Consider the following 25402-nt stretch of genomic DNA (forward strand, 5'->3'; position numbering starts at 1 on the left):
TGCCAGTGTGGGGCGATGGTGGTATAGTGGTGAGCATAGCTGCCTTCCAAGCAATTCAACCGGGTTCGATTCCCAGCCATCTCATTCCTGTGATTTTCGCAAGGGTGGCCTGTATTCTAGTGGTTAAGGTACATGACAGGGACATTGGTTGTTCGAATCTCTGGTGTCGCCACGATAAGATCCACGCAGCCGTTGGGCCCTTGAGCAAGGCCCTTAACCCTGCATTTCTCCAGGGGAGGATTGTCTCCTGCTTAGTCTAATCAACTGTACGTCTCACTGGATAAGAGCGTCTGCCAAATGCCAGTGTGAGGCGATGGTGGTATAGTGGTGAGCATAGCTGCCTTCCAAGCAGTTGACCCGGGTTCGATTCCCGGCCATCGCATTCCTGTAATTTTCGCAAGGGTGGCCTGTATTCTAGTGGTTAAGGTACATGACAGGGACATTGGTTGTTTGAATCTCTGGTGTAGCCACGATAAGATCCACGCAGCCGTTGGGCCCTTGAGCAAGGCCCTTAACCCTGCATTTCTCCAGGGGAGGATTGTCTCCTGCTTAGTCTAATCAACTGTACGTCTCTCTGGATAAGAGCGTCTGCTAAATGCCAGTGTGGGGCGATGGTGGTATAGTGGTGAGCATAGCTGCCTTCCAAGCAGTTGACCCGGGTTCGATTCCCGGCCATCGCATTCCTGTACTTTTCGCAAGGCTGGCCTGTATTCTACTGGTTAAGGTACCTGACAGGGACATTGGTTGTTCGAATCTCTGGTGTAGCCACGATAAGATCCACGCAGCCGTTGGGCCCTTGAGCAAGGCCCTTAACCCTGCATTTCTCCAGGGGAGGATTGTCTCCTGCTTAGTCTAATCAACTGTACGTCTCTCTGGATAAGAGCGTCTGCTAAATGCCAGTGTGGGGCGATGGTGGTATAGTGGTGAGCATAGCTGCCATCCAAGCAATTCAACCGGGTTCGATTCCCAGCCATCTCATTCCTGTGATTTTCGCAAGGGTGGCCTGTATTCTAGTGGTTAAGGTACATGACAGGGACATTGGTTGTTCGAATCTCTGGTGTCGCCACGATAAGATCCACGCAGCCGTTGGGCCCTTGAGCAATGCCCTTAACCCTGCATTTCTCCAGGGGAGGATTGTCTCCTGCTTAGTCTAATCAACTGTACGTCTCACTGGATAAGAGCGTCTGCCAAATGCCAGTGTGGGGCGATGGTGGTATAGTGGTGAGCATAGCTGCCTTCCAAGCAGTTGACCCGGGTTCGATTCCCGGCCATCACATTCCTGTACTTTTCGCAAGGCTGGCCTGTATTCTACTGGTTAAGGTACCTGACAGGGACATTGGTTGTTCGAATCTCTGGTGTAGCCACGATAAGATCCACGCAGCCGTTGGGCCCTTGAGCAATGCCCTTAACCCTGCATTTCTCCAGGGGAGGATTGTCTCCTGCTTAGTCTAATCAACTGTACGTCTCTCTGGATAAGAGCGTCTGCCAAATGCCAGTGTGGGGCGATGGTGGTATAGTGGTGAGCATAGCTGCCTTCCAAGCAGTTGACCCGGGTTCGATTCCCGGCCATCGCATTCCTGTACTTTTCGCAAGGCTGGCCTGTATTCTACTGGTTAAGGTACCTGACAGGGACATTGGTTGTTCGAATCTCTGGTGTAGCCACGATAAGATCCACGCAGCCGTTGGGCCCTTGAGCAATGCCCTTAACCCTGCATTTCTCCAGGGGAGGATTGTCTCCTGCTTAGTCTAATCAACTGTACGTCTCTCTGGATAAGAGCGTCTGCTAAATGCCAGTGTGGGGCGATGGTGGTATAGTGGTGAGCATAGCTGCCTTCCAAGCAATTCAACCGGGTTCGATTCCCAGCCATCTCATTCCTGTGATTTTCGCAAGGGTGGCCTGTATTCTAGTGGTTAAGGTACATGACAGGGACATTGGTTGTTCGAATCTCTGGTGTCGCCACGATAAGATCCACGCAGCCGTTGGGCCCTTGAGCAAGGCCCTTAACCCTGCATTTCTCCAGGGGAGGATTGTCTCCTGCTTAGTCTAATCAACTGTACGTCTCACTGGATAAGAGCGTCTGCCAAATGCCAGTGTGAGGCGATGGTGGTATAGTGGTGAGCATAGCTGCCTTCCAAGCAGTTGACCCGGGTTCGATTCCCGGCCATCGCATTCCTGTAATTTTCGCAAGGGTGGCCTGTATTCTAGTGGTTAAGGTACATGACAGGGACATTGGTTGTTTGAATCTCTGGTGTAGCCACGATAAGATCCACGCAGCCGTTGGGCCCTTGAGCAAGGCCCTTAACCCTGCATTTCTCCAGGGGAGGATTGTCTCCTGCTTAGTCTAATCAACTGTACGTCTCTCTGGATAAGAGCGTCTGCTAAATGCCAGTGTGGGGCGATGGTGGTATAGTGGTGAGCATAGCTGCCTTCCAAGCAGTTGACCCGGGTTCGATTCCCGGCCATCGCATTCCTGTACTTTTCGCAAGGCTGGCCTGTATTCTACTGGTTAAGGTACCTGACAGGGACATTGGTTGTTCGAATCTCTGGTGTAGCCACGATAAGATCCACGCAGCCGTTGGGCCCTTGAGCAATGCCCTTAACCCTGCATTTCTCCAGGGGAGGATTGTCTCCTGCTTAGTCTAATCAACTGTACGTCTCTCTGGATAAGAGCGTCTGCTAAATGCCAGTGTGGGGCGATGGTGGTATAGTGGTGAGCATAGCTGCCTTCCAAGCAATTCAACCGGGTTCGATTCCCAGCCATCTCATTCCTGTGATTTTCGCAAGGGTGGCCTGTATTCTAGTGGTTAAGGTACATGACAGGGACATTGGTTGTTCGAATCTCTGGTGTCGCCACGATAAGATCCACGCAGCCGTTGGGCCCTTGAGCAAGGCCCTTAACCCTGCATTTCTCCAGGGGAGGATTGTCTCCTGCTTAGTCTAATCAACTGTACGTCTCACTGGATAAGAGCGTCTGCCAAATGCCAGTGTGAGGCGATGGTGGTATAGTGGTGAGCATAGCTGCCTTCCAAGCAGTTGACCCGGGTTCGATTCCCGGCCATCGCATTCCTGTAATTTTCGCAAGGGTGGCCTGTATTCTAGTGGTTAAGGTACATGACAGGGACATTGGTTGTTTGAATCTCTGGTGTAGCCACGATAAGATCCACGCAGCCGTTGGGCCCTTCAGCAAGGCCCTTAACCCTGCATTTCTCCAGGGGAGGATTGTCTCCTGCTTAGTCTAATCAACTGTACGTCTCTCTGGATAAGAGCGTCTGCTAAATGCCAGTGTGGGGCGATGGTGGTATAGTGGTGAGCATAGCTGCCTTCCAAGCAGTTGACCCGGGTTCGATTCCCGGCCATCGCATTCCTGTACTTTTCGCAAGGCTGGCCTGTATTCTACTGGTTAAGGTACCTGACAGGGACATTGGTTGTTCGAATCTCTGGTGTAGCCACGATAAGATCCACGCAGCCGTTGGGCCCTTGAGCAAGGCCCTTAACCCTGCATTTCTCCAGGGGAGGATTGTCTCCTGCTTAGTCTAATCAACTGTACGTCTCTCTGGATAAGAGCGTCTGCTAAATGCCAGTGTGGGGCGATGGTGGTATAGTGGTGAGCATAGCTGCCATCCAAGCAATTCAACCGGGTTCGATTCCCAGCCATCTCATTCCTGTGATTTTCGCAAGGGTGGCCTGTATTCTAGTGGTTAAGGTACATGACAGGGACATTGGTTGTTCGAATCTCTGGTGTCGCCACGATAAGATCCACGCAGCCGTTGGGCCCTTGAGCAAGGCCCTTAACCCTGCATTTCTCCAGGGGAGGATTGTCTCCTGCTTAGTCTAATCAACTGTACGTCTCACTGGATAAGAGCGTCTGCCAAATGCCAGTGTGAGGCGATGGTGGTATAGTGGTGAGCATAGCTGCCTTCCAAGCAGTTGACCCGGGTTCGATTCCCGGCCATCGCATTCCTGTACTTTTCGCAAGGGTGGCCTGTATTCTACTGGTTAAGGTACATGACAGGGACATTGGTTGTTCGAATCTCTGGTGTCGCCACGATAAGATCCACGCAGCCGTTGGGCCCTTGAGCAATGCCCTTAACCCTGCATTTCTCCAGGGGAGGATTGTCTTCTGCTTAGTCTAATCAACTGTACGTCTCACTGGATAAGAGCGTCTGCCAAATGCCAGTGTGGGGCGATGGTGGTATAGTGGTGAGCATAGCTGCCTTCCAAGCAGTTGACCCGGGTTCGATTCCCGGCCATCGCATTCCTGTACTTTTCGCAAGGCTGGCCTGTATTCTACTGGTTAAGGTACCTGACAGGGACATTGGTTGTTCGAATCTCTGGTGTAGCCACGATAAGATCCACGCAGCCGTTGGGCCCTTGAGCAATGCCCTTAACCCTGCATTTCTCCAGGGGAGGATTGTCTCCTGCTTAGTCTAATCAACTGTACGTCTCTCTGGATAAGAGCGTCTGCTAAATGCCAGTGTGGGGCGATGGTGGTATAGTGGTGAGCATAGCTGCCTTCCAAGCAATTCAACCGGGTTCGATTCCCAGCCATCTCATTCCTGTGATTTTCGCAAGGGTGGCCTGTATTCTAGTGGTTAAGGTACATGACAGGGACATTGGTTGTTCGAATCTCTGGTGTCGCCACGATAAGATCCACGCAGCCGTTGGGCCCTTGAGCAAGGCCCTTAACCCTGCATTTCTCCAGGGGAGGATTGTCTCCTGCTTAGTCTAATCAACTGTACGTCTCACTGGATAAGAGCGTCTGCCAAATGCCAGTGTGAGGCGATGGTGGTATAGTGGTGAGCATAGCTGCCTTCCAAGCAGTTGACCCGGGTTCGATTCCCGGCCATCGCATTCCTGTAATTTTCGCAAGGGTGGCCTGTATTCTAGTGGTTAAGGTACATGACAGGGACATTGGTTGTTTGAATCTCTGGTGTAGCCACGATAAGATCCACGCAGCCGTTGGGCCCTTGAGCAAGGCCCTTAACCCTGCATTTCTCCAGGGGAGGATTGTCTCCTGCTTAGTCTAATCAACTGTACGTCTCTCTGGATAAGAGCGTCTGCTAAATGCCAGTGTGGGGCGATGGTGGTATAGTGGTGAGCATAGCTGCCTTCCAAGCAGTTGACCCGGGTTCGATTCCCGGCCATCGCATTCCTGTACTTTTCGCAAGGCTGGCCTGTATTCTACTGGTTAAGGTACCTGACAGGGACATTGGTTGTTCGAATCTCTGGTGTAGCCACGATAAGATCCACGCAGCCGTTGGGCCCTTGAGCAAGGCCCTTAACCCTGCATTTCTCCAGGGGAGGATTGTCTCCTGCTTAGTCTAATCAACTGTACGTCTCTCTGGATAAGAGCGTCTGCTAAATGCCAGTGTGGGGCGATGGTGGTATAGTGGTGAGCATAGCTGCCTTCCAAGCAATTCAACCGGGTTCGATTCCCAGCCATCTCATTCCTGTGATTTTCGCAAGGGTGGCCTGTATTCTAGTGGTTAAGGTACATGACAGGGACATTGGTTGTTCGAATCTCTGGTGTCGCCACGATAAGATCCACGCAGCCGTTGGGCCCTTGAGCAAGGCCCTTAACCCTGCATTTCTCCAGGGGAGGATTGTCTCCTGCTTAGTCTAATCAACTGTACGTCTCACTGGATAAGAGCGTCTGCCAAATGCCAGTGTGAGGCGATGGTGGTATAGTGGTGAGCATAGCTGCCTTCCAAGCAGTTGACCCGGGTTCGATTCCCGGCCATCGCATTCCTGTACTTTTCGCAAGGGTGGCCTGTATTCTACTGGTTAAGGTACCTGACAGGGACATTGGTTGTTCGAATCTCTGGTGTCGCCACGATAAGATCCACGCAGCCGTTGGGCCCTTGAGCAATGCCCTTAACCCTGCATTTCTCCAGGGGAGGATTGTCTCCTGCTTAGTCTAATCAACTGTACGTCTCTCTGGATAAGAGCGTCTGCTAAATGCCAGTGTGGGGCGATGGTGGTATAGTGGTGAGCATAGCTGCCTTCCAAGCAGTTGACCCGGGTTCGATTCCCGGCCATCGCATTCCTGTACTTTTCGCAAGGCTGGCCTGTATTCTACTGGTTAAGGTACCTGACAGGGACATTGGTTGTTCGAATCTCTGGTGTAGCCACGATAAGATCCACGCAGCCGTTGGGCCCTTGAGCAAGGCCCTTAACCCTGCATTTCTCCAGGGGAGGATTGTCTTCTGCTTAGTCTAATCAACTGTACGTCTCTCTGGATAAGAGCGTCTGCTAAATGCCAGTGTGGGGCGATGGTGGTATAGTGGTGAGCATAGCTGCCTTCCAAGCAATTCAACCGGGTTCGATTCCCAGCCATCTCATTCCTGTGATTTTCGCAAGGGTGGCCTGTATTCTAGTGGTTAAGGTACATGACAGGGACATTGGTTGTTCGAATCTCTGGTGTCGTCACGATAAGATCCACGCAGCCGTTGGGCCCTTGAGCAAGGCCCTTAACCCTGCATTTCTCCAGGGGAGGATTGTCTCCTGCTTAGTCTAATCAACTGTACGTCTCACTGGATAAGAGCGTCTGCCAAATGCCAGTGTGAGGCGATGGTGGTATAGTGGTGAGCATAGCTGCCTTCCAAGCAGTTGACCCGGGTTCGATTCCCGGCCATCGCATTCCTGTACTTTTCGCAAGGGTGGCCTGTATTCTACTGGTTAAGGTACATGACAGGGACATTGGTTGTTCGAATCTCTGGTGTCGCCACGATAAGATCCACGCAGCCGTTGGGCCCTTGAGCAATGCCCTTAACCCTGCATTTCTCCAGGGGAGGATTGTCTCCTGCTTAGTCTAATCAACTGTACGTCTCACTGGATAAGAGCGTCTGCCAAATGCCAGTGTGGGGCGATGGTGGTATAGTGGTGAGCATAGCTGCCTTCCAAGCAGTTGACCCGGGTTCGATTCCCGGCCATCGCATTCCTGTACTTTTCGCAAGGCTGGCCTGTATTCTACTGGTTAAGGTACCTGACAGGGACATTGGTTGTTCGAATCTCTGGTGTAGCCACGATAAGATCCACGCAGCCGTTGGGCCCTTGAGCAATGCCCTTAACCCTGCATTTCTCCAGGGGAGGATTGTCTCCTGCTTAGTCTAATCAACTGTACGTCTCTCTGGATAAGAGCGTCTGCTAAATGCCAGTGTGGGGCGATGGTGGTATAGTGGTGAGCGTAGCTGCCTTCCAAGCAATTCAACCGGGTTCGATTCCCAGCCATCTCATTCCTGTGATTTTCGCAAGGGTGGCCTGTATTCTAGTGGTTAAGGTACATGACAGGGACATTGGTTGTTCGAATCTCTGGTGTCGCCACGATAAGATCCACGCAGCCGTTGGGCCCTTGAGCAAGGCCCTTAACCCTGCATTTCTCCAGGGGAGGATTGTCTCCTGCTTAGTCTAATCAACTGTACGTCTCACTGGATAAGAGCGTCTGCCAAATGCCAGTGTGAGGCGATGGTGGTATAGTGGTGAGCATAGCTGCCTTCCAAGCAGTTGACCCGGGTTCGATTCCCGGCCATCGCATTCCTGTAATTTTCGCAAGGGTGGCCTGTATTCTAGTGGTTAAGGTACATGACAGGGACATTGGTTGTTTGAATCTCTGGTGTAGCCACGATAAGATCCACGCAGCCGTTGGGCCCTTGAGCAAGGCCCTTAACCCTGCATTTCCCCAGGGGAGGATTGTCTCCTGCTTAGTCTAATCAACTGTACGTCTCTCTGGGTAAGAGCGTCTGCCAAATGCCAGTAACGTAATGGTAAACAAAAACGTAATGCCCTGTGTGACGATCAAACTCACAACCTTCAGATTATGAGATTGACGCGCTGCCTACTGCACTGACGAGGCCCGTAACCTAGGCGCTCACAGTGTCGGGCAAACGTCCCCTACATGCCTGACCACTGGCAGCATCAGATATGCTCTGACCCAGTCATCTGACCCTAACGATTTGGGCAGGCTGAATGTGCAGGGGTGTGTCAAGGTTTCTGTAGTGTAGTGGTTGTCACGTTAGCCTAACACGCGAAAGGTCCTCTGCCTGAAACCGGGCAGAAACACGTTTTAACCTGTTGAACCATGTTTTATCCGTGTCCATCTGTCAGAGCAGTGGTTCCCAAACTCAGTCCTGGGCCCCCCTGCGTATGCTGGCTTTCCTTCCAACCTCATTTGCAATCCCAGTGTTTTAACCCCTTCGCGCAACCCTCACCCTTTTTGCAGTGTTCTAGGCTTTACAACTCCAGGGATGAGCCTCACAGAAACTTGAAAAAAGTACCATTTACAATACCAAATGGATGTTGTTTATTATCATAATTTAGGCATAAATAAAGTGCTACACATACGAAACAAAGTAGGTGAAAAAATCTGAGATATGGACAGAACTACTGTGCATTGCGGTAAGTCATTTTCTTTGTTTTGACTCATGAAACTCAATTCTACGTCATTTCCAAGTGGGAATGAAAATGTTTTCAACAGCATAGGGTCTTAAAATATCTAGGGGTCCGAAAACCTCTCCAAGCAAGAAGAAAATGTTTTTTAATTATGTGCTGAGTAACAACGAAAACCAGCAGACCGTGTAGCCCGTCTATATTGTGGAATCCCTTCATGAAGCCCAACATCCTGTCTTTATCCCAAAACGTCAACAATCGAATCGGGCTAACCGAGTTAGCGACGTGTATGAAACAGGGCCCATGCCCAGTGCGAGGCATTAACCGAGTTCTGTACATGTCCACCAGACCAGGTAAATGAAAACCAATGCCCCATGTGAGGATCGAACTCACGACCTTCAGATTATGAGACTGACGCGCTGCCTACTGCGCTAACGAGGCCAGTAACCAGGAGGACCACAGTGCCCGTCAAACGTCACCTACATACTTAACCACTGGCAGCAGGAGCTAACAGTGTCACATGTTTCACCCAGCAAAGGAGACAAATTTTGCTTTATTATTGTATTTGATTTCATTTAATATTGTTGTATCTTTGTCCTACTCTGCAAGCTGCAGCAATAGGCAACAGTCTCATGGTCTGAAGGTCGTGAGTTTGATCCTTACCCAGGTCATTTCTGTTTTGAAATGTTACTGCATTTGGTCCGTTTTGAAGTATACAGGCTAGTGTAGCCGCAAAACTAGGCGATGGTGCTGTAGTGGTGAGCATAGCTGCCTTCCAAGCAGTTGACCCGGGTTCGATTCCCGGCCATCGCATTCCTCTACTTTTCGCAAGGGTGGCCTGTATTCTACTGGTTAAGGTACCTGACAGGGACATTGGTTGTTCGAATCTCTGGTGTAGCCACGATAAGATCCACGCAGCCGTTGGGCCCTTGAGCAAGGCCCTTAACCCTGCATTTCTCCAGGGGAGGATTGTCTCCTGCTTAGTCTAATCAACTGTACGTCTCTCTGGATAAGAGCGTCTGCTAAATGCCAGTGTGGGGCGATGGTGGTATAGTGGTGAGCATAGTGTCCTTCCAAGCAGTTGACCCGGGTTCGATTCCCGGCCATCGCATTCCAGTTATTTTCGCAAGGGTGGCCTGTATTCTAGTGGTTAAGGTACATGACAGGGACATTGGTTGTTCGAATCTCTGGTGTTGCCACGATAAGATCCACGCAGCCGTTGAGCCCTTGAGCAAGGCCCTTAACCCTGCATTTCTCCAGGGGGGATTGTCTCCTGCTTAGTCTAATCAACTGTACTTCTCTCTGGATAAGAGCGTCTGCTAAATGCCAGTGTGGGGCGATGGTGGTATAGTGGTGAGCATAGCTGCCTTCCAAGCAGTTGACCCGGGTTCGATTCCCGGCCATCGCATTCCTGTAATTTTCGCAAGGGTGGCCTGTATTCTCGTGGTTAAGGTACATGACAGGGACATTGGTTGTTCGAATCTCTGGTGTAGCCACGATAAGATCCACGCAGCCCTTGGGCCCTTGAGCAAGGCCCTTAACCCTGCATTTCTCCAGGGGAGGATTGTCTCCTGCTTAGTCTAATCAACTGTACGTCTCACTGGATAAGAGCGTCTGCCAAATGCCAGTGTGGGGCGATGGTGGTATAGTGGTGAGCATAGCTGCCTTCCAAGCAGTTGACCCGGGTTCGAATCCCGGCCATCGCATTCCTGTACTTTTCGCAAGGGTGGCCTTTATTCTACTGGTTAAGGTACCTGACAGGGACATTGGTTGTTCGAATCTCTGGTGTAGCCACGATAAGATCCACGCAGCCGTTGGGCCCTTGAGCAAGGCCCTTAACCCTGCATTTCCCCAGGGGAGGATTGTCTCCTGCTTAGTCTAATCAACTGTACGTCTCTCTGGATAAGAGCGTCTGCCAAACGCCAGTGTGAGGCGATGGTGGTATAGTGGTGAGCATAGCTGCCTTCCAAGCAGTTGACCCGGGTTCGAATCCCGGCCATCGCATTCTTGTACTTTTCGCAAGGGTGGCCTGTATTCTCGTGGTTAAGGTACATGACAGGGACATTGGTTGTTCGAATCTCTGGTGTAGCCACGATAAGATCCACGCAGCCCTTGGGCCCTTGAGCAAGGCCCTTAACCCTGCATTTCCCCAGGGGAGGATTGTCTCCTGCTTAGTCTAATCAACTGTACGTCTCTCTGGGTAAGAGCGTCTGCCAAATGCCAGTAACGTAATGGTAAACAAAAACGTAATGCCCTGTGTGACGATCAAACTCACAACCTTCAGATTATGAGATTGACGCGCTGCCTACTGCACTGACGAGGCCCGTAACCTAGGCGCTCACAGTGTCGGGCAAACGTCCCCTACATGCCTGACCACTGGCAGCATCAGATATGCTCTGACCCAGTCATCTGACCCTAACGATTTGGGCAGGCTGAATGTGCAAGGGTGTCGAGGTTTCTGTAGTGTAGTGGTTATCACGTTCGCCTAACACGCGAAAGGTCCTCGGTTCGAAACCGGGCAGAAACACGTTTTAACCTGTTGAACCATGTTTTATCCGTGTCCTTCTGTCAGAGCAGTGGTTCCCAAACTCAGTCCTGGGCCCCCCTGCGTATGCTGGCTTTCCTTCCAACCTCATTTGCAATCCCAGTGTTTTAACCCCTTCGCGCAACCCTCACCCTTTTTGCAGTGTTCTAGGCTTTACAACTCCAGGCATGAGCCTCACAGAAACTTGAAAAAAGTACCATTTACAATACCAAATGGATGTTGTTTATTATCATAATTTAGGCATAAATAAAGTGCTACACATACGAAACAAAGTTGGTGAAAAAATCTGAGATATGGACAGAACTACTGTGCATTGCGGTAAGTCATTTTCGTTGTTTTGACTCATGAAACTCAATTCTACATCATTTCCAAGTGGGAATGAAAATGTTTTCAACAGCATAGGGTCTTAAAATATCTAGGGGTCCGAAAACCTCTCCAAGCAAGAAGAAAATGTTTTTTAATTATGTGCAGAGTAACAACGAAAACCAGCAGACCGTGTAGCCCGTCTATATTGTGGAATCCCTTCATGAAGCCGAACATCCTGTCTTTATCCCAAAACGTCAACAATCGAATCGGGCTAACCGAGTTAGCGACGTGTATGAAACAGGGCCCATGCCCAGTGCGAGGCATTAACCGAGTACTGTACATGTCCACCAGACCAGGTAAATGAAAACCAATGCCCCATGTGAGGATCGAACTCACGACCTTCAGATTATGAGACTGACGCGCTGCCTACTGCGCTAACGAGGCCAGTAACCGGGAAGACCACAGTGCCCGTCAAACGTCACCTACATACTTAACCACTGGCAGCAGGAGCTAACAGTGTCACATGTTTCACCCAGCAAAGGAGACAAATTTTGCTTTATTATTGTATTTGATTTCATTTAATATTGTTGTATCTTTGTCCTACTCTGCAAGCTGCAGCAATAGGCAACCGTCTCATGGTCTGAAGGTCGTGAGTTTGATCCTTACCCAGGTCATTTCTGTTTTGAAATGTTACTGCATCTGGTCCGTTTTGAAGTATACATGCTGGTGTAGCTGAAAAACAGGGCGATGGTGGTATCGTGGTGAGCATAGCTGCCTTCCAAGCAGTTGACCCGGGTTCGATTCCCGGCCATCGCATTCCTGTAATTTTCGCAAGGGCGGCCTGTATTCTACTGGTTACGGTACCTGACAGGGACATTGGTTGTTCGAATCTCTGGTGTAGCCACGATAAGATCCACGCAGCCGTTGGGCCCTTGAGCAAGGCCCTTAACCCTGCATTTCTTCAGGGGAGGATTGTCTCCTGCTTAGTCTAATCAACTGTACGTCTCTCTGGATAAGAGCGTCTGCTAAATGCCAGTGTGGGGCGATGGTGGTATAGTGGTGAGCATAGCTGCCTTCCAAGCAGTTGACCCGGGTTCGATTCCCGGCCATCGCATTCCTGTAATTTTCGCAAGGGTGGCCTGTATTCTAGTGGTTAAGGTACATGACAGGGACATTGGTTGTTTGAATCTCTGGTGTAGCCACGATAAGATCCACGCAGCCGTTGGGCCCTTGAGCAAGGCCCTTAACCCTGCATTTCTCCAGGGGAGGATTGTCTCCTGCTTAGTCTAATCAACTGTACGTCTCTCTGGGTAAGAGCGTCTGCCAAATGCCAGTAACGTAATGGTAAACAAAAACGTAATGCCCTGTGTGACGATCAAACTCACAACCTTCAGATTATGAGACTGACGCGCTGCCTACTGCACTGACGAGGCCCGTAACCTAGGCGCTCACAGTGTCGGGCAAACGTCCCCTACATGCCTGACCACTGGCAGCATCAGATATGCTCTGACCCAGTCATCTGACCCTAACGATTTGGGCAGGCTGAATGTGCAAGGGTGTCGAGGTTTCTGTAGTGTAGTGGTTATCACGTTCGCCTAACACGCGAAAGGTCCTCGGTTCGAAACCGGGCAGAAACACGTTTTAACCTGTTGAACCATGTTTTATCCGTGTCCTTCTGTCAGAGCAGTGGTTCCCAAACTCAGTCCTGGGCCCCCCTGCGTATGCTGGCTTTCCTTCCAACCTCATTTGCAATCCCAGTGTTTTAACCCCTTCGCGCAACCCTCACCCTTTTTGCAGTGTTCTAGGCTTTACAACTCCAGGCATGAGCCTCACAGAAACTTGAAAAAAGTACCATTTACAATACCAAATGGATGTTGTTTATTATCATAATTTAGGCATAAATAAAGTGCTACACATACGAAACAAAGTAGGTGAAAAAATCTGAGATATGGACAGAACTACTGTGCATTGCGGTAAGTCATTTTCGTTGTTTTGACTCATGAAACTCAATTCTACATCATTTCCAAGTGGGAATGAAAATGTTTTCAACAGCATAGGGTCTTAAAATATCTAGGGGTCCGAAAACCTCTCCAAGCAAGAAGAAAATGTTTTTTAATTATGTGCAGAGTAACAACGAAAACCAGCAGACCGTGTAGCCCGTCTATATTGTGGAATCCCTTCATGAAGCCGAACATCCTGTCTTTATCCCAAAACGTCAACAATCGAATCGGGCTAACCGAGTTAGCGACGTGTATGAAACAGGGCCCATGCCCAGTGCGAGGCATTAACCGAGTACTGTACATGTCCACCAGACCAGGTAAATGAAAACCAATGCCCCATGTGAGGATCGAACTCACGACCTTCAGATTATGAGACTGACGCGCTGCCTACTGCGCTAACGAGGCCAGTAACCGGGAAGACCACAGTGCCCGTCAAACGTCACCTACATACTTAACCACTGGCAGCAGGAGCTAACAGTGTCACATGTTTCACCCAGCAAAGGAGACAAATTTTGCTTTATTATTGTATTTGATTTCATTTAATATTGTTGTATCTTTGTCCTACTCTGCAAGCTGCAGCAATAGGCAACAGTCTCATGGTCTGAAGGTCGTGAGTTTGATCCTTACCCAGGTCATTTCTGTTTTGAAATGTTACTGCATCTGGTCCGTTTTGAAGTATACATGCTGGTGTAGCTGAAAAACAGGGCGATGGTGGTATAGTGGTGAGCATAGCTGCCTTCCAAGCAGTTGACCCGGGTTCGATTCCCGGCCATCGCATTCCTGTAATTTTCGCAAGGGTGGCCTGTATTCTAGTGGTTAAGGTACATGACAGGGACATTGCTTGTTTGAATCTCTGGTGTAGCCACGATAAGATCCACGCAGCCGTTGGGCCCTTGAGCAAGGCCCTTAACCCTGCATTTCTCCAGGGGAGGATTGTCTCCTGCTTAGTCTAATCAACTGTACGTCTCTCTGGATAAGAGCGTCTGCTAAATGCCAGTGTGGGGCGATGGTGGTATAGTGGTGAGCATAGCTGCCTTCCAAGCAATTGAACCGGGTTCGATTCCCAGCCATCTCATTCCTGTGATTTTCGCAAGGGTGGCCTGTATTCTAGTGGTTAAGGTACATGACAGGGACATTGGTTGTTCGAATCTCTGGTGTCGCCACGATAAGATCCACGCAGCCGTTGGGCCCTTGAGCAATGCCCTTAACCCTGCATTTCTCCAGGGGAGGATTGTCTCCTGCTTAGTCTAATCAACTGTACGTCTCACTGGATAAGAGCGTCTGCCAAATGCCAGTGTGGGGCGATGGTGGTATAGTGGTGAGCATAGCTGCCTTCCAAGCAGTTGACCCGGGTTCGATTCCCGGCCATCGCATTCCTGTACTTTTCGCAAGGCTGGCCTGTATTCTACTGGTTAAGGTACCTGACAGGGACATTGGTTGTTCGAATCTCTGGTGTAGCCACGATAAGATCCACGCAGCTGTTGGGCCCTTGAGCAATGCCCTTAACCCTGCATTTCTCCAGGGGAGGATTGTCTCCTGCTTAGTCTAATCAACTGTACGTCTCTCTGGATAAGAGCGTCTGCTAAATGCCAGTGTGGGGCGATGGTGGTATAGTGGTGAGCATAGCTGCCTTCCAAGCAATTCAACCGGGTTCGATTCCCAGCCATCTCATTCCTGTGATTTTCGCAAGGGTGGCCTGTATTCTAGTGGTTAAGGTACATGACAGGGACATTGGTTGTTCGAATCTCTGGTGTCGCCACGATAAGATCCACGCAGCCGTTGGGCCCTTGAGCAAGGCCCTTAACCCTGCATTTCTCCAGGGGAGGATTGTCTCCTGCTTAGTCTAATCAACTGTACGTCTCACTGGATAAGAGCGTCTGCCAAATGCCAGTGTGAGGCGATGGTGGTATAGTGGTGAGCATAGCTGCCTTCCAAGCAGTTGACCCGGGTTCGATTCCCGGCCATCGCATTCCTGTAATTTTCGCAAGGGTGGCCTGTATTCTAGTGGTTAAGGTACATGACAGGGACATTGGTTGTTTGAATCTCTGGTGTAGCCACGATAAGATCCACGCAGCCGTTGGGCCCTTGAGCAAGGCCCTTAACCCTGCATTTCTCCAGGGGAGGATTGTCTCCTGCTTAGTCTAATCAACTGTACGTCTCTCTGGATAAGAGCGTCTGCTAAATGCCAGTGTGGGGCGATGGTGGTATAGTGGTGAGCATAGCTGCCTTCCAAGCAGTTGACCCGGGTTCGATTCCCGGCCATCGCATTCCTGTACTTTTCGCAAGGCTGGCCTGTATTCTACTGGTTAAGGTACCTGACAGGGACATTGGTTGTTCGAATCTCTGGTGTAGCCACGATAAGATCCACGCAGCCGTTGGGCCCTTGAGCAATGCCCTTAACCCTGCATTTCTCCAGGGGAGGATTGTCTCCTGCTTAGTCTAATCAACTGTACGTCTCTCTGGATAAGAGCGTCTGCTAAATGCCAGTGTGGGGCGATGGTGGTATAGTGGTGAGCATAGCTGCCTTCCAAGCAATTCAACCGGGTTCGATTCCCAGCCATCTCATTCCTGTGATTTTCGCAAGGGTGGCCTGTATTCTAGTGGTTAAGCTACATGACAGGGACATTGGTTGTTCGAATCTCTGGTGTCGCCACGATAAGATCCACGCAGCCGTTGGGCCCTTGAGCAAGGCCCTTAACCCTGCATTTCTCCAGGGGAGGATTGTCTCCTGCTTAGTCTAATCAACTGTACGTCTCACTGGATAAGAGCGTCTGCCAAATGCCAGTGTGAGGCGATGGTGGTATAGTGGTGAGCATAGCTGCCTTCCAAGCAGTTGACCCGGGTTCGATTCCCGGCCATCGCATTCCTGTAATTTTCGCAAGGGTGGCCTGTATTCTAGTGGTTAAGGTACATGACAGGGACATTGGTTGTTTGAATCTCTGGTGTAGCCACGATAAGATCCACGCAGCCGTTGGGCCCTTGAGCAAGGCCCTTAACCCTGCATTTCTCCAGGGGAGGATTGTCTCCTGCTTAGTCTAATCAACTGTACGTCTCTCTGGATAAGAGCGTCTGCTAAATGCCAGTGTGGGGCGATGGTGGTATAGTGGTGAGCATAGCTGCCTTCCAAGCAGTTGACCCGGGTTCGATTCCCGGCCATCGCATTCCTGTACTTTTCGCAAGGCTGGCCTGTATTCTACTGGTTAAGGTACCTGACAGGGACATTGGTTGTTCGAATCTCTGGTGTAGCCACGATAAGATCCACGCAGCCGTTGGGCCCTTGAGCAAGGCCCTTAACCCTGCATTTCTCCAGGGGAGGATTGTCTCCTGCTTAGTCTAATCAACTGTACGTCTCTCTGGATAAGAGCGTCTGCTAAATGCCAGTGTGGGGCGATGGTGGTATAGTGGTGAGCATAGCTGCCTTCCAAGCAATTCAACCGGGTTCGATTCCCAGCCATCTCATTCCTGTGATTTTCGCAAGGGTGGCCTGTATTCTAGTGGTTAAGGTACATGACAGGGACATTGGTTGTTCGAATCTCTGGTGTCGCCACGATAAGATCCACGCAGCCGTTGGGCCCTTGAGCAAGGCCCTTAACCCTGCATTTCTCCAGGGGAGGATTGTCTCCTGCTTAGTCTAATCAACTGTACGTCTCACTGGATAAGAGCGTCTGCCAAATGCCAGTGTGAGGCGATGGTGGTATAGTGGTGAGCATAGCTGCCTTCCAAGCAGTTGACCCGGGTTCGATTCCCGGCCATCGCATTCCTGTACTTTTCGCAAGGGTGGCCTGTATTCTACTGGTTAAGGTACATGACAGGGACATTGGTTGTTCGAATCTCTGGTGTCGCCACGATAAGATCCACGCAGCCGTTGGGCCCTTGAGCAATGCCCTTAACCCTGCATTTCTCCAGGGGAGGATTGTCTCCTGCTTAGTCTAATCAACTGTACGTCTCACTGGATAAGAGCGTCTGCCAAATGCCAGTGTGGGGCGATGGTGGTATAGTGGTGAGCATAGCTGCCTTCCAAGCAGTTGACCCGGGTTCGATTCCCGGCCATCGCATTCCTGTACTTTTCGCAAGGCTGGCCTGTATTCTACTGGTTAAGGTACCTGACAGGGACATTGGTTGTTCGAATCTCTGGTGTCGCCACGATAAGATCCACGCAGCCGTTGGGCCCTTGAGCAATGCCCTTAACCCTGCATTTCTCCAGGGGAGGATTGTCTCCTGCTTAGTCTAATCAACTGTACGTCTCTCTGGATAAGAGCGTCTGCTAAATGCCAGTGTGGGGCGATGGTGGTATAGTGGTGAGCATAGCTGCCTTCCAAGCAATTCAACCGGGTTCGATTCCCAGCCATCTCATTCCTGTGATTTTCGCAAGGGTGGCCTGTATTCTAGTGGTTAAGGTACATGACAGGGACATTGGTTGTTCGAATCTCTGGTGTCGCCACGATAAGATCCACGCAGCCGTTGGCCCCTTGAGCAAGGCCCTTAACCCTGCATTTCTCCAGGGGAGGATTGTCTCCTGCTTAGTCTAATCAACTGTACGTCTCACTGGATAAGAGCGTCTGCCAAATGCCAGTGTGAGGCGATGGTGGTATAGTGGTGAGCATAGCTGCCTTCCAAGCAGTTGACCCGGGTTCGATTCCCGGCCATCGCATTCCTGTAATTTTCGCAAGGGTGGCCTGTATTCTAGTGGTTAAGGTACATGACAGGGACATTGGTTGTTTGAATCTCTGGTGTAGCCACGATAAGATCCACGCAGCCGTTGGGCCCTTGAGCAAGGCCCTTAACCCTGCATTTCTCCAGGGGAGGATTGTCTCCTGCTTAGTCTAATCAACTGTACGTCTCTCTGGATAAGAGCGTCTGCTAAATGCCAGTGTGGGGCGATGGTGGTATAGTGGTGAGCATAGCTGCCTTCCAAGCAGTTGACCCGGGTTCGATTCCCGGCCATCGCATTCCTGTACTTTTCGCAAGGCTGGCCTGTATTCTACTGGTTAAGGTACCTGACAGGGACATTGGTTGTTCGAATCTCTGGTGTAGCCACGATAAGATCCACGCAGCCGTTGGGCCCTTGAGCAAGGCCCTTAACCCTGCATTTCTCCAGGGGAGGATTGTCTCCTGCTTAGTCTAATCAACTGTACGTCTCTCTGGATAAGAGCGTCTGCTAAATGCCAGTGTGGGGCGATGGTGGTATAGTGGTGAGCATAGCTGCCTTCCAAGCAATTCAACCGGGTTCGATTCCCAGCCATCTCATTCCTGTGATTTTCGCAAGGGTGGCCTGTATTCTAGTGGTTAAGGTACATGACAGGGACATTGGTTGTTCGAATCTCTGGTGTCGCCACGATAAGATCCACGCAGCCGTTGGGCCCTTGAGCAAGGCCCTTAACCCTGCATTTCTCCAGGGGAGGATTGTCTCCTGCTTAGTCTAATCAACTGTACGTCTCACTGGATAAGAGCGTCTGCCAAATGCCAGTGTGAGGCGATGGTGGTATAGTGGTGAGCATAGCTGCCTTCCAAGCAGTTGATCCGGGTTCGATTCCCGGCCATCGCGTTCCTGTACTTTTCGCAAGGGTGGCCTGTATTCTACTGGTTAAGGTACCTGACAGGGACATTGGTTGTTCGAATCTCTGGTGTCGCCACGATAAGATCCACGCAGCCGTTGGGCCCTTGAGCAATGCCCTTAACCCTGCATTTCTCCAGGGGAGGATTGTCTCCTGCTTAGTCTAATCAACTGTACGTCTCTCTGGATACGAGCGTCTGCTAAATGCCAGTGTGGGGCGATGGTGGTATAGTGGTGAGCATAGCTGCCTTCCAAGCAGTTGACCCGGGTTCGATTCCCGGCCATCGCATTCCTGTAATTTTCGCAAGGGTGGCCTGTATTCTAGTGGTTAAGGTACGTCACAGGGACATTGGTTGTTTGAATCTCTGGTGTAGCCACGATAAGATCCACGCAGCCGTTGGGCCCTTGAGCAAGGCCCTTAACCCTGCATTTCTCCAGGGGAGGATTGTCTCCTGCTTAGTCTAATCAACTGTACGTCTCTCTGGATAAGAGCGTCTGCTAAATGCCAGTGTGGGGCGATGGTGGTATAGTGGTGAGCATAGCTGCCTTCCAAGCAATTGAACCGGGTTTGATTCCCAGCCATCTCATTCCTGTGATTTTCGCAAGGGTGGCCTGTATTCTAGTGGTTAAGGTACATGACAGGGACATTGGTTGTTCGAATCTCTGGTGTCGCCACGATAAGATCCACGCAGCCGTTGGGCCCTTGAGCAATGCCCTTAACCCTGCATTTCTCCAGGGGAGGATTGTCTCCTGCTTAGTCTAATCAACTGTACGTCTCACTGGATAAGAGCGTCGTCCAAATGCCAGTGTGAGGCGATGGTGGTATAGTGGTGAGCATAGCTGCCTTCCAAGCAGTTGACCCGGGTTCGATTCCCGGCCATCGCATTCCTGTACTTTTCGCAAGGCTGGCATGTATTCTACTGGTTAAGGTACCTGACAGGGACATTGGTTGTTCGAATCTCTGGTGTAGCCACGATAAGATCCACGCAGCCGTTGGGCCCTTGAGCAAGGCCCTTAACCCTGCATTTCTCCAGGGGAGGATTGTCTCCTGCTTAGTCTAATCAACTGTACGTCTCTCTGGGTAAGAGCGTCTGCCAAATGCCAGTAACGTAATGGTAAACAAAAACGTAATGCCCTGTGTGACGATCAAACTCACAACCTTCAGATTATGAGACTGACGCGCTGCCTGCTGCACTGACGAGGCCCGTAACCTAGGCGCTCACAGTGTCGGGCAAACGTCCCCTACATGCCTGACCACTGGCAGCATCAGATATGCTCTGACCCAGTCATCTGACCCTAACGATTTGGGCAGGCTGAATGTGTAGGGTGTCGAGGTTTCTGTAGTGTAGTGGTTATCACGTTCGCCTAACACGCGAAAGGTCCTCGGTTCGAAACCGGGCAGAAACACGTTTTAACCTGTTGAACCATGTTTTATCCGTGTCCTTCTGTCAGAGCAGTGGTTCCCAAACTCAGTCCTGGGCCCCCCTGCGTATGCTGGCTTTCCTTCCAACCTCATTTGCAATCCCAGTGTTTTAACCCCTTCGCGCAACCCTCACCCTTTTTGCAGTGTTCTAGGCTTTACAACTCCAGGCATGAGCCTCACAGAAACTTGAAAAAAGTACCATTTACAATACCAAATGGATGTTGTTTATTATCATAATTTAGGCATAAATAAAGTGCTACACATACGAAACAAAGTTGGTGAAAAAATCTGAGATATGGACAGAACTACTGTGCATTGCGTTAAGTCATTTTCGTTGTTTTGACTCATGAAACTCAATTCTACATCATTTCCAAGTGGGAATGAAAATGTTTTCAACAGCATAGGGTCTTAAAATATCTAGGGGTCCGAAAACCTCTCCAAGCAAGAAGAAAATGTTTTTTAATTATGTGCAGAGTAACAACGAAAAACCAGCAGACCGTGTAGCCCGTCTATATTGTGGAATCCCTTCATGAAGCCGAACATCCTGTCTTTATCCCAAAACGTCAACAATCGAATCGGGCTAACCGAGTTAGCGACGTGTATGAAACAGGGCCCATGCCCAGTGCGAGGCATTAACCGAGTACTGTACATGTCCACCAGACCAGGTAAATGAAAACCAATGCCCCATGTGAGGATCGAACTCACGACCTTCAGATTATGAGACTGACGCGCTGCCTACTGCGCTAACGAGGCCAGTAACCGGGAAGACCACAGTGCCCGTCAAACGTCACCTACATACTTAACCACTGGCAGCAGGAGCTAACAGTGTCACATGTTTCACCCAGCAAAGGAGACAAATTTTGCTTTATTATTGTATTTGATTTCATTTAATATTGTTGTATCTTTGTCCTACTCTGCAAGCTGCAGCAATAGGCAACCGTCTCATGGTCTGAAGGTCGTGAGTTTGATCCTTACCCAGGTCATTTCTGTTTTGAAATGTTACTGCATCTGGTCCGTTTTGAAGTATACATGCTGGTGTAGCTGAAAAACAGGGCGATGGTGGTATCGTGGTGAGCATAGCTGCCTTCCAAGCAGTTGACCCGGGTTCGATTCCCGGCCATCGCATTCCTGTAATTTTCGCAAGGGCGGCCTGTATTCTACTGGTTACGGTACCTGACAGGGACATTGGTTGTTCGAATCTCTGGTGTAGCCACGATAAGATCCACGCAGCCGTTGGGCCCTTGAGCAAGGCCCTTAACCCTGCATTTCTCCAGGGGAGGATTGTCTCCTGCTTAGTCTAATCAACTGTACGTCTCTCTGGATAAGAGCGTCTGCTAAATGCCAGTGTGGGGCGATGGTGGTATAGTGGTGAGCATAGCTGCCTTCCAAGCAGTTGACCCGGGTTCGATTCCCGGCCATCGCATTCCTGTAATTTTCGCAAGGGTGGCCTGTATTCTAGTGGTTAAGGTACGTCACAGGGACATTGGTTGTTTGAATCTCTGGTGTAGCCACGATAAGATCCACGCAGCCGTTGGGCCCTTGAGCAAGGCCCTTAACCCTGCATTTCTCCAGGGGAGGATTGTCTCCTGCTTAGTCTAATCAACTGTACGTCTCTCTGGATAAGAGCGTCTGCTAAATGCCAGTGTGGGGCGATGGTGGTATAGTGGTGAGCATAGCTGCCTTCCAAGCAATTGAACCGGGTTTGATTCCCAGCCATCTCATTCCTGTGATTTTCGCAAGGGTGGCCTGTATTCTAGTGGTTAAGGTACATGACAGGGACATTGGTTGTTCGAATCTCTGGTGTCGCCACGATAAGATCCACGCAGCCGTTGGGCCCTTGAGCAATGCCCTTAACCCTGCATTTCTCCAGGGGAGGATTGTCTCCTGCTTAGTCTAATCAACTGTACGTCTCACTGGATAAGAGCGTCGTCCAAATGCCACTGTGAGGCGATGGTGGTATAGTGGTGAGCATAGCTGCCTTCCAAGCAGTTGACCCGGGTTCGATTCCCGGCCATCGCATTCCTGTACTTTTCGCAAGGCTGGCATGTATTCTACTGGTTAAGGTACCTGACAGGGACATTGGTTGTTCGAATCTCTGGTGTAGCCACGATAAGATCCACGCAGCCGTTGGGCCCTTGAGCAAGGCCCTTAACCCTGCATTTCTCCAGGGGAGGATTGTCTCCTGCTTAGTCTAATCAACTGTACGTCTCTCTGGGTAAGAGCGTCTGCCAAATGCCAGTAACGTAATGGTAAACAAAAACGTAATGCACTGTGTGACGATCAAACTCACAACCTTCAGATTATGAGATTGACGCGCAGCCTACTGCACTGACGAGGCCCGTAACCTAGGCGCTCACAGTGTTGGGCAAACGTCCCCTACATGCCTGACCACTGGCAGCATCAGATATGCTCTGACCCAGTCATCTGACCCTAACGATTTGGGCAGGCTGAATGTGCCGGGGTGTGTCAAGGTTTCTGTAGTGTAGTGGTTATCACGTTCGCCTAACACGCGAAAGGTCCTCGGTTCGAAACCGGGCAGAAACACGTTTTAACCTGTTGAACCATGTTTTATCCGTGTCCTTCTGTCAGAGCAGTGGTTCCCAAACTCAGTCCTGGGCCCCCCTGCGTATGCTGGCTTTCCTTCCAACCTCATTTGCAATCCCAGTGTTTTAACCCCTTCGCGCAACCCTCACCCTTTTTGCAGTGTTCTAGGCTTTACAACTCCAGGCATGAGCCTCACAGAAACTTGAAAAAAGTACCATTTACAATACCAAATGGATGTTGTTTATTATCATAATTTAGGCATAAATAAAGTGCTACACATACGAAACAAAGTTGGTGAAAAAATCTGAGATATGGACAGAACTACTGTGCATTGCGGTAAGTCATTTTCGTTGTTTTGACTCATGAAACTCAATTCTACATCATTTCCAAGTGGGAATGAAAATGTTTTCAACAGCATAGGGTCTTAAAATATCTAGGGGTCCGAAAACCTCTCCAAGCAAGAAGAAAATGTTTTTTAATTATGTGCAGAGTAACAACGAAAACCAGCAGACCGTGTAGCCCGTCTATATTGTGGAATCCCTTCATGAAGCCGAACATCCTGTCTTTATCCCAAAACGTCAACAATCGAATCGGGCTAACCGAGTTAGCGACGTGTATGAAACAGGGCCCATGCCCAGTGCGAGGCATTAACCGAGTACTGTACATGTCCACCAGACCAGGTAAATGAAAACCAATGCCCCATGTGAGGATCGAACTCACGACCTTCAGATTATGAGACTGACGCGCTGCCTACTGCGCTAACGAGGCCAGTAACCGGGAAGACCACAGTGCCCGTCAAACGTCACCTACATACTTAACCACTGGCAGCAGGAGCTAACAGTGTCACATGTTTCACCCAGCAAAGGAGACAAATTTTGCTTTATTATTGTATTTGATTTCATTTAATATTGTTGTATCTTTGTCCTACTCTGCAAGCTGCAGCAATAGGCAACCGTCTCATGGTCTGAAGGTCGTGAGTTTGATCCTTACCCAGGTCATTTCTGTTTTGAAATGTTACTGCATCTGGTCCGTTTTGAAGTATACATGCTGGTGTAGCTGAAAAACAGGGCGATGGTGGTATCGTGGTGAGCATAGCTGCCTTCCAAGCAGTTGACCCGGGTTCGATTCCCGGCCATCGCATTCCTGTAATTTTCGCAAGGGCGGCCTGTATTCTACTGGTTACGGTACCTGACAGGGACATTGGTTGTTCGAATCTCTGGTGTAGCCACGATAAGATCCACGCAGCCGTTGGGCCCTTGAGCAAGGCCCTTAACCCTGCATTTCTCCAGGGGAGGATTGTCTCCTGCTTAGTCTAATCAACTGTACGTCTCTCTGGATAAGAGCGTCTGCTAAATGCCAGTGTGGGGCGATGGTGGTATAGTGGTGAGCATAGCTGCCTTCCAAGCAGTTGACCCGGGTTCGATTCCCGGCCATCGCATTCCTGTAATTTTCGCAAGGGTGGCCTGTATTCTAGTGGTTAAGGTACATGACAGGGACATTGGTTGTTTGAATCTCTGGTGCAGCCACGATAAGATCCACGCAGCCGTTGGGCCCTTGAGCAAGGCCCTTAACCCTGCATTTCTCCAGGGGAGGATTGTCTCCTGCTTAGTCTAATCAACTGTACGTCTCTCTGGGTAAGAGCGTCTGCCAAATGCCAGTAACGTAATGGTAAACAAAAACGTAATGCACTGTGTGACGATCAAACTCACAACCTTCAGATTATGAGATTGACGCGCTGCCTACTGCACTGACGAGGCCCGTAACCTAGGCGCTCACAGTGTCGGGCAAACGTCCCCTACATGCCTGACCACTGGCAGCATCAGATATGCTCTGACCCAGTCATCTGACCCTAACGATTTGGGCAGGCTGAATGTGCAAGGGTGTCGAGGTTTCTGTAGTGTAGTGGTTATCACGTTCGCCTAACACGCGAAAGGTCCTCGGTTCGAAACCGGGCAGAAACACGTTTTAACCTGTTGAACCATGTTTTATCCGTGTCCTTCTGTCAGAGCAGTGGTTCCCAAACTCAGTCCTGGGCCCCCCTGCGTATGCTGGCTTTCCTTCCAACCTCATTTGCAATCCCAGTGTTTTAACCCCTTCGCGCAACCCTCACCCTTTTTGCAGTGTTCTAGGCTTTACAACTCCAGGCATGAGCCTCACAGAAACTTGAAAAAAGTACCATTTACAATACCAAATGGATGTTGTTTATTATCATAATTTAGGCATAAATAAAGTGCTACACATACGAAACAAAGTTGGTGAAAAAATCTGAGATATGGACAGAACTACTGTGCATTGCGGTAAGTCATTTTCGTTGTTTTGACTCATGAAACTCAATTCTACATCATTTCCAAGTGGGAATGAAAATGTTTTCAACAGCATAGGGTCTTAAAATATCTAGGGGTCCGAAAACCTCTCCAAGCAAGAAGAAAATGTTTTTTAATTATGTGCAGAGTAACAACGAAAACCAGCAGACCGTGTAGCCCGTCTATATTGTGGAATCCCTTCATGAAGCCGAACATCCTGTCTTTATCCCAAAACGTCAACAATCGAATCGGGCTAACCGAGTTAGCGACGTGTATGAAACAGGGCCCATGCCCAGTGCGAGGCATTAACCGAGTACTGTACATGTCCACCAGACCAGGTA

At 50.0% G+C, this 25402-nt stretch overlaps 40 non-coding genes across 40 annotated transcripts; 35 read left to right on the plus strand and 5 right to left on the minus strand.

Moving 5' to 3' along the window:
• The first annotated feature begins 310 nt into the window (after positions 1 to 310).
• Positions 311 to 382, plus strand: trnag-ucc (transfer RNA glycine (anticodon UCC)). Its single transcript has one exon. It is a non-coding gene; the product is annotated as a tRNA-Gly (tRNA).
• Positions 383 to 608: 226 nt separating this feature from the next.
• Positions 609 to 680, plus strand: trnag-ucc (transfer RNA glycine (anticodon UCC)). The gene has a single exon. It is a non-coding gene; the product is annotated as a tRNA-Gly (tRNA).
• An 822-nt stretch (positions 681 to 1502) lies between these two features.
• Positions 1503 to 1574, plus strand: trnag-ucc (transfer RNA glycine (anticodon UCC)). Its single transcript has one exon. It is a non-coding gene; the product is annotated as a tRNA-Gly (tRNA).
• Positions 1575 to 2098: 524 nt separating this feature from the next.
• Positions 2099 to 2170, plus strand: trnag-ucc (transfer RNA glycine (anticodon UCC)). Its single transcript has one exon. It is a non-coding gene; the product is annotated as a tRNA-Gly (tRNA).
• Positions 2171 to 2396: 226 nt separating this feature from the next.
• Positions 2397 to 2468, plus strand: trnag-ucc (transfer RNA glycine (anticodon UCC)). Its single transcript has one exon. It is a non-coding gene; the product is annotated as a tRNA-Gly (tRNA).
• Positions 2469 to 2992: 524 nt separating this feature from the next.
• Positions 2993 to 3064, plus strand: trnag-ucc (transfer RNA glycine (anticodon UCC)). Its single transcript has one exon. It is a non-coding gene; the product is annotated as a tRNA-Gly (tRNA).
• A 226-nt stretch (positions 3065 to 3290) lies between these two features.
• trnag-ucc (transfer RNA glycine (anticodon UCC)) lies at positions 3291 to 3362 on the plus strand. Its single transcript has one exon. It is a non-coding gene; the product is annotated as a tRNA-Gly (tRNA).
• Positions 3363 to 3886: 524 nt separating this feature from the next.
• On the plus strand, positions 3887 to 3958 carry trnag-ucc (transfer RNA glycine (anticodon UCC)). The gene has a single exon. It is a non-coding gene; the product is annotated as a tRNA-Gly (tRNA).
• Positions 3959 to 4184: 226 nt separating this feature from the next.
• trnag-ucc (transfer RNA glycine (anticodon UCC)) lies at positions 4185 to 4256 on the plus strand. The gene has a single exon. It is a non-coding gene; the product is annotated as a tRNA-Gly (tRNA).
• Positions 4257 to 4780: 524 nt separating this feature from the next.
• trnag-ucc (transfer RNA glycine (anticodon UCC)) lies at positions 4781 to 4852 on the plus strand. Its single transcript has one exon. It is a non-coding gene; the product is annotated as a tRNA-Gly (tRNA).
• A 226-nt stretch (positions 4853 to 5078) lies between these two features.
• On the plus strand, positions 5079 to 5150 carry trnag-ucc (transfer RNA glycine (anticodon UCC)). The gene has a single exon. It is a non-coding gene; the product is annotated as a tRNA-Gly (tRNA).
• Positions 5151 to 5674: 524 nt separating this feature from the next.
• On the plus strand, positions 5675 to 5746 carry trnag-ucc (transfer RNA glycine (anticodon UCC)). Its single transcript has one exon. It is a non-coding gene; the product is annotated as a tRNA-Gly (tRNA).
• Positions 5747 to 5972: 226 nt separating this feature from the next.
• trnag-ucc (transfer RNA glycine (anticodon UCC)) lies at positions 5973 to 6044 on the plus strand. The gene has a single exon. It is a non-coding gene; the product is annotated as a tRNA-Gly (tRNA).
• A 524-nt stretch (positions 6045 to 6568) lies between these two features.
• On the plus strand, positions 6569 to 6640 carry trnag-ucc (transfer RNA glycine (anticodon UCC)). The gene has a single exon. It is a non-coding gene; the product is annotated as a tRNA-Gly (tRNA).
• Positions 6641 to 6866: 226 nt separating this feature from the next.
• Positions 6867 to 6938, plus strand: trnag-ucc (transfer RNA glycine (anticodon UCC)). Its single transcript has one exon. It is a non-coding gene; the product is annotated as a tRNA-Gly (tRNA).
• A 524-nt stretch (positions 6939 to 7462) lies between these two features.
• Positions 7463 to 7534, plus strand: trnag-ucc (transfer RNA glycine (anticodon UCC)). Its single transcript has one exon. It is a non-coding gene; the product is annotated as a tRNA-Gly (tRNA).
• A 1220-nt stretch (positions 7535 to 8754) lies between these two features.
• Positions 8755 to 8827, minus strand: trnam-cau (transfer RNA methionine (anticodon CAU)). The gene has a single exon. It is a non-coding gene; the product is annotated as a tRNA-Met (tRNA).
• Positions 8828 to 9722: 895 nt separating this feature from the next.
• Positions 9723 to 9794, plus strand: trnag-ucc (transfer RNA glycine (anticodon UCC)). Its single transcript has one exon. It is a non-coding gene; the product is annotated as a tRNA-Gly (tRNA).
• Positions 9795 to 10020: 226 nt separating this feature from the next.
• On the plus strand, positions 10021 to 10092 carry trnag-ucc (transfer RNA glycine (anticodon UCC)). The gene has a single exon. It is a non-coding gene; the product is annotated as a tRNA-Gly (tRNA).
• Positions 10093 to 10318: 226 nt separating this feature from the next.
• trnag-ucc (transfer RNA glycine (anticodon UCC)) lies at positions 10319 to 10390 on the plus strand. The gene has a single exon. It is a non-coding gene; the product is annotated as a tRNA-Gly (tRNA).
• Positions 10391 to 11608: 1218 nt separating this feature from the next.
• trnam-cau (transfer RNA methionine (anticodon CAU)) lies at positions 11609 to 11681 on the minus strand. Its single transcript has one exon. It is a non-coding gene; the product is annotated as a tRNA-Met (tRNA).
• A 598-nt stretch (positions 11682 to 12279) lies between these two features.
• On the plus strand, positions 12280 to 12351 carry trnag-ucc (transfer RNA glycine (anticodon UCC)). The gene has a single exon. It is a non-coding gene; the product is annotated as a tRNA-Gly (tRNA).
• Positions 12352 to 13569: 1218 nt separating this feature from the next.
• trnam-cau (transfer RNA methionine (anticodon CAU)) lies at positions 13570 to 13642 on the minus strand. The gene has a single exon. It is a non-coding gene; the product is annotated as a tRNA-Met (tRNA).
• Positions 13643 to 13942: 300 nt separating this feature from the next.
• On the plus strand, positions 13943 to 14014 carry trnag-ucc (transfer RNA glycine (anticodon UCC)). Its single transcript has one exon. It is a non-coding gene; the product is annotated as a tRNA-Gly (tRNA).
• Positions 14015 to 14538: 524 nt separating this feature from the next.
• On the plus strand, positions 14539 to 14610 carry trnag-ucc (transfer RNA glycine (anticodon UCC)). Its single transcript has one exon. It is a non-coding gene; the product is annotated as a tRNA-Gly (tRNA).
• A 524-nt stretch (positions 14611 to 15134) lies between these two features.
• trnag-ucc (transfer RNA glycine (anticodon UCC)) lies at positions 15135 to 15206 on the plus strand. The gene has a single exon. It is a non-coding gene; the product is annotated as a tRNA-Gly (tRNA).
• Positions 15207 to 15432: 226 nt separating this feature from the next.
• Positions 15433 to 15504, plus strand: trnag-ucc (transfer RNA glycine (anticodon UCC)). Its single transcript has one exon. It is a non-coding gene; the product is annotated as a tRNA-Gly (tRNA).
• Positions 15505 to 16028: 524 nt separating this feature from the next.
• On the plus strand, positions 16029 to 16100 carry trnag-ucc (transfer RNA glycine (anticodon UCC)). Its single transcript has one exon. It is a non-coding gene; the product is annotated as a tRNA-Gly (tRNA).
• Positions 16101 to 16326: 226 nt separating this feature from the next.
• Positions 16327 to 16398, plus strand: trnag-ucc (transfer RNA glycine (anticodon UCC)). Its single transcript has one exon. It is a non-coding gene; the product is annotated as a tRNA-Gly (tRNA).
• A 524-nt stretch (positions 16399 to 16922) lies between these two features.
• On the plus strand, positions 16923 to 16994 carry trnag-ucc (transfer RNA glycine (anticodon UCC)). The gene has a single exon. It is a non-coding gene; the product is annotated as a tRNA-Gly (tRNA).
• Positions 16995 to 17220: 226 nt separating this feature from the next.
• trnag-ucc (transfer RNA glycine (anticodon UCC)) lies at positions 17221 to 17292 on the plus strand. The gene has a single exon. It is a non-coding gene; the product is annotated as a tRNA-Gly (tRNA).
• Positions 17293 to 17816: 524 nt separating this feature from the next.
• On the plus strand, positions 17817 to 17888 carry trnag-ucc (transfer RNA glycine (anticodon UCC)). Its single transcript has one exon. It is a non-coding gene; the product is annotated as a tRNA-Gly (tRNA).
• Positions 17889 to 18114: 226 nt separating this feature from the next.
• On the plus strand, positions 18115 to 18186 carry trnag-ucc (transfer RNA glycine (anticodon UCC)). The gene has a single exon. It is a non-coding gene; the product is annotated as a tRNA-Gly (tRNA).
• An 822-nt stretch (positions 18187 to 19008) lies between these two features.
• Positions 19009 to 19080, plus strand: trnag-ucc (transfer RNA glycine (anticodon UCC)). Its single transcript has one exon. It is a non-coding gene; the product is annotated as a tRNA-Gly (tRNA).
• A 524-nt stretch (positions 19081 to 19604) lies between these two features.
• trnag-ucc (transfer RNA glycine (anticodon UCC)) lies at positions 19605 to 19676 on the plus strand. The gene has a single exon. It is a non-coding gene; the product is annotated as a tRNA-Gly (tRNA).
• Positions 19677 to 20894: 1218 nt separating this feature from the next.
• On the minus strand, positions 20895 to 20967 carry trnam-cau (transfer RNA methionine (anticodon CAU)). Its single transcript has one exon. It is a non-coding gene; the product is annotated as a tRNA-Met (tRNA).
• A 598-nt stretch (positions 20968 to 21565) lies between these two features.
• Positions 21566 to 21637, plus strand: trnag-ucc (transfer RNA glycine (anticodon UCC)). Its single transcript has one exon. It is a non-coding gene; the product is annotated as a tRNA-Gly (tRNA).
• A 524-nt stretch (positions 21638 to 22161) lies between these two features.
• On the plus strand, positions 22162 to 22233 carry trnag-ucc (transfer RNA glycine (anticodon UCC)). The gene has a single exon. It is a non-coding gene; the product is annotated as a tRNA-Gly (tRNA).
• A 1220-nt stretch (positions 22234 to 23453) lies between these two features.
• trnam-cau (transfer RNA methionine (anticodon CAU)) lies at positions 23454 to 23526 on the minus strand. Its single transcript has one exon. It is a non-coding gene; the product is annotated as a tRNA-Met (tRNA).
• Positions 23527 to 24124: 598 nt separating this feature from the next.
• Positions 24125 to 24196, plus strand: trnag-ucc (transfer RNA glycine (anticodon UCC)). The gene has a single exon. It is a non-coding gene; the product is annotated as a tRNA-Gly (tRNA).
• The last annotated feature ends 1206 nt before the right edge of the window (positions 24197 to 25402 follow it).

Source organism: Conger conger, chromosome 3, assembly GCF_963514075.1.
Source record: "Conger conger chromosome 3, fConCon1.1, whole genome shotgun sequence".
NCBI lineage: Eukaryota > Metazoa > Chordata > Actinopteri > Anguilliformes > Congridae > Conger > Conger conger.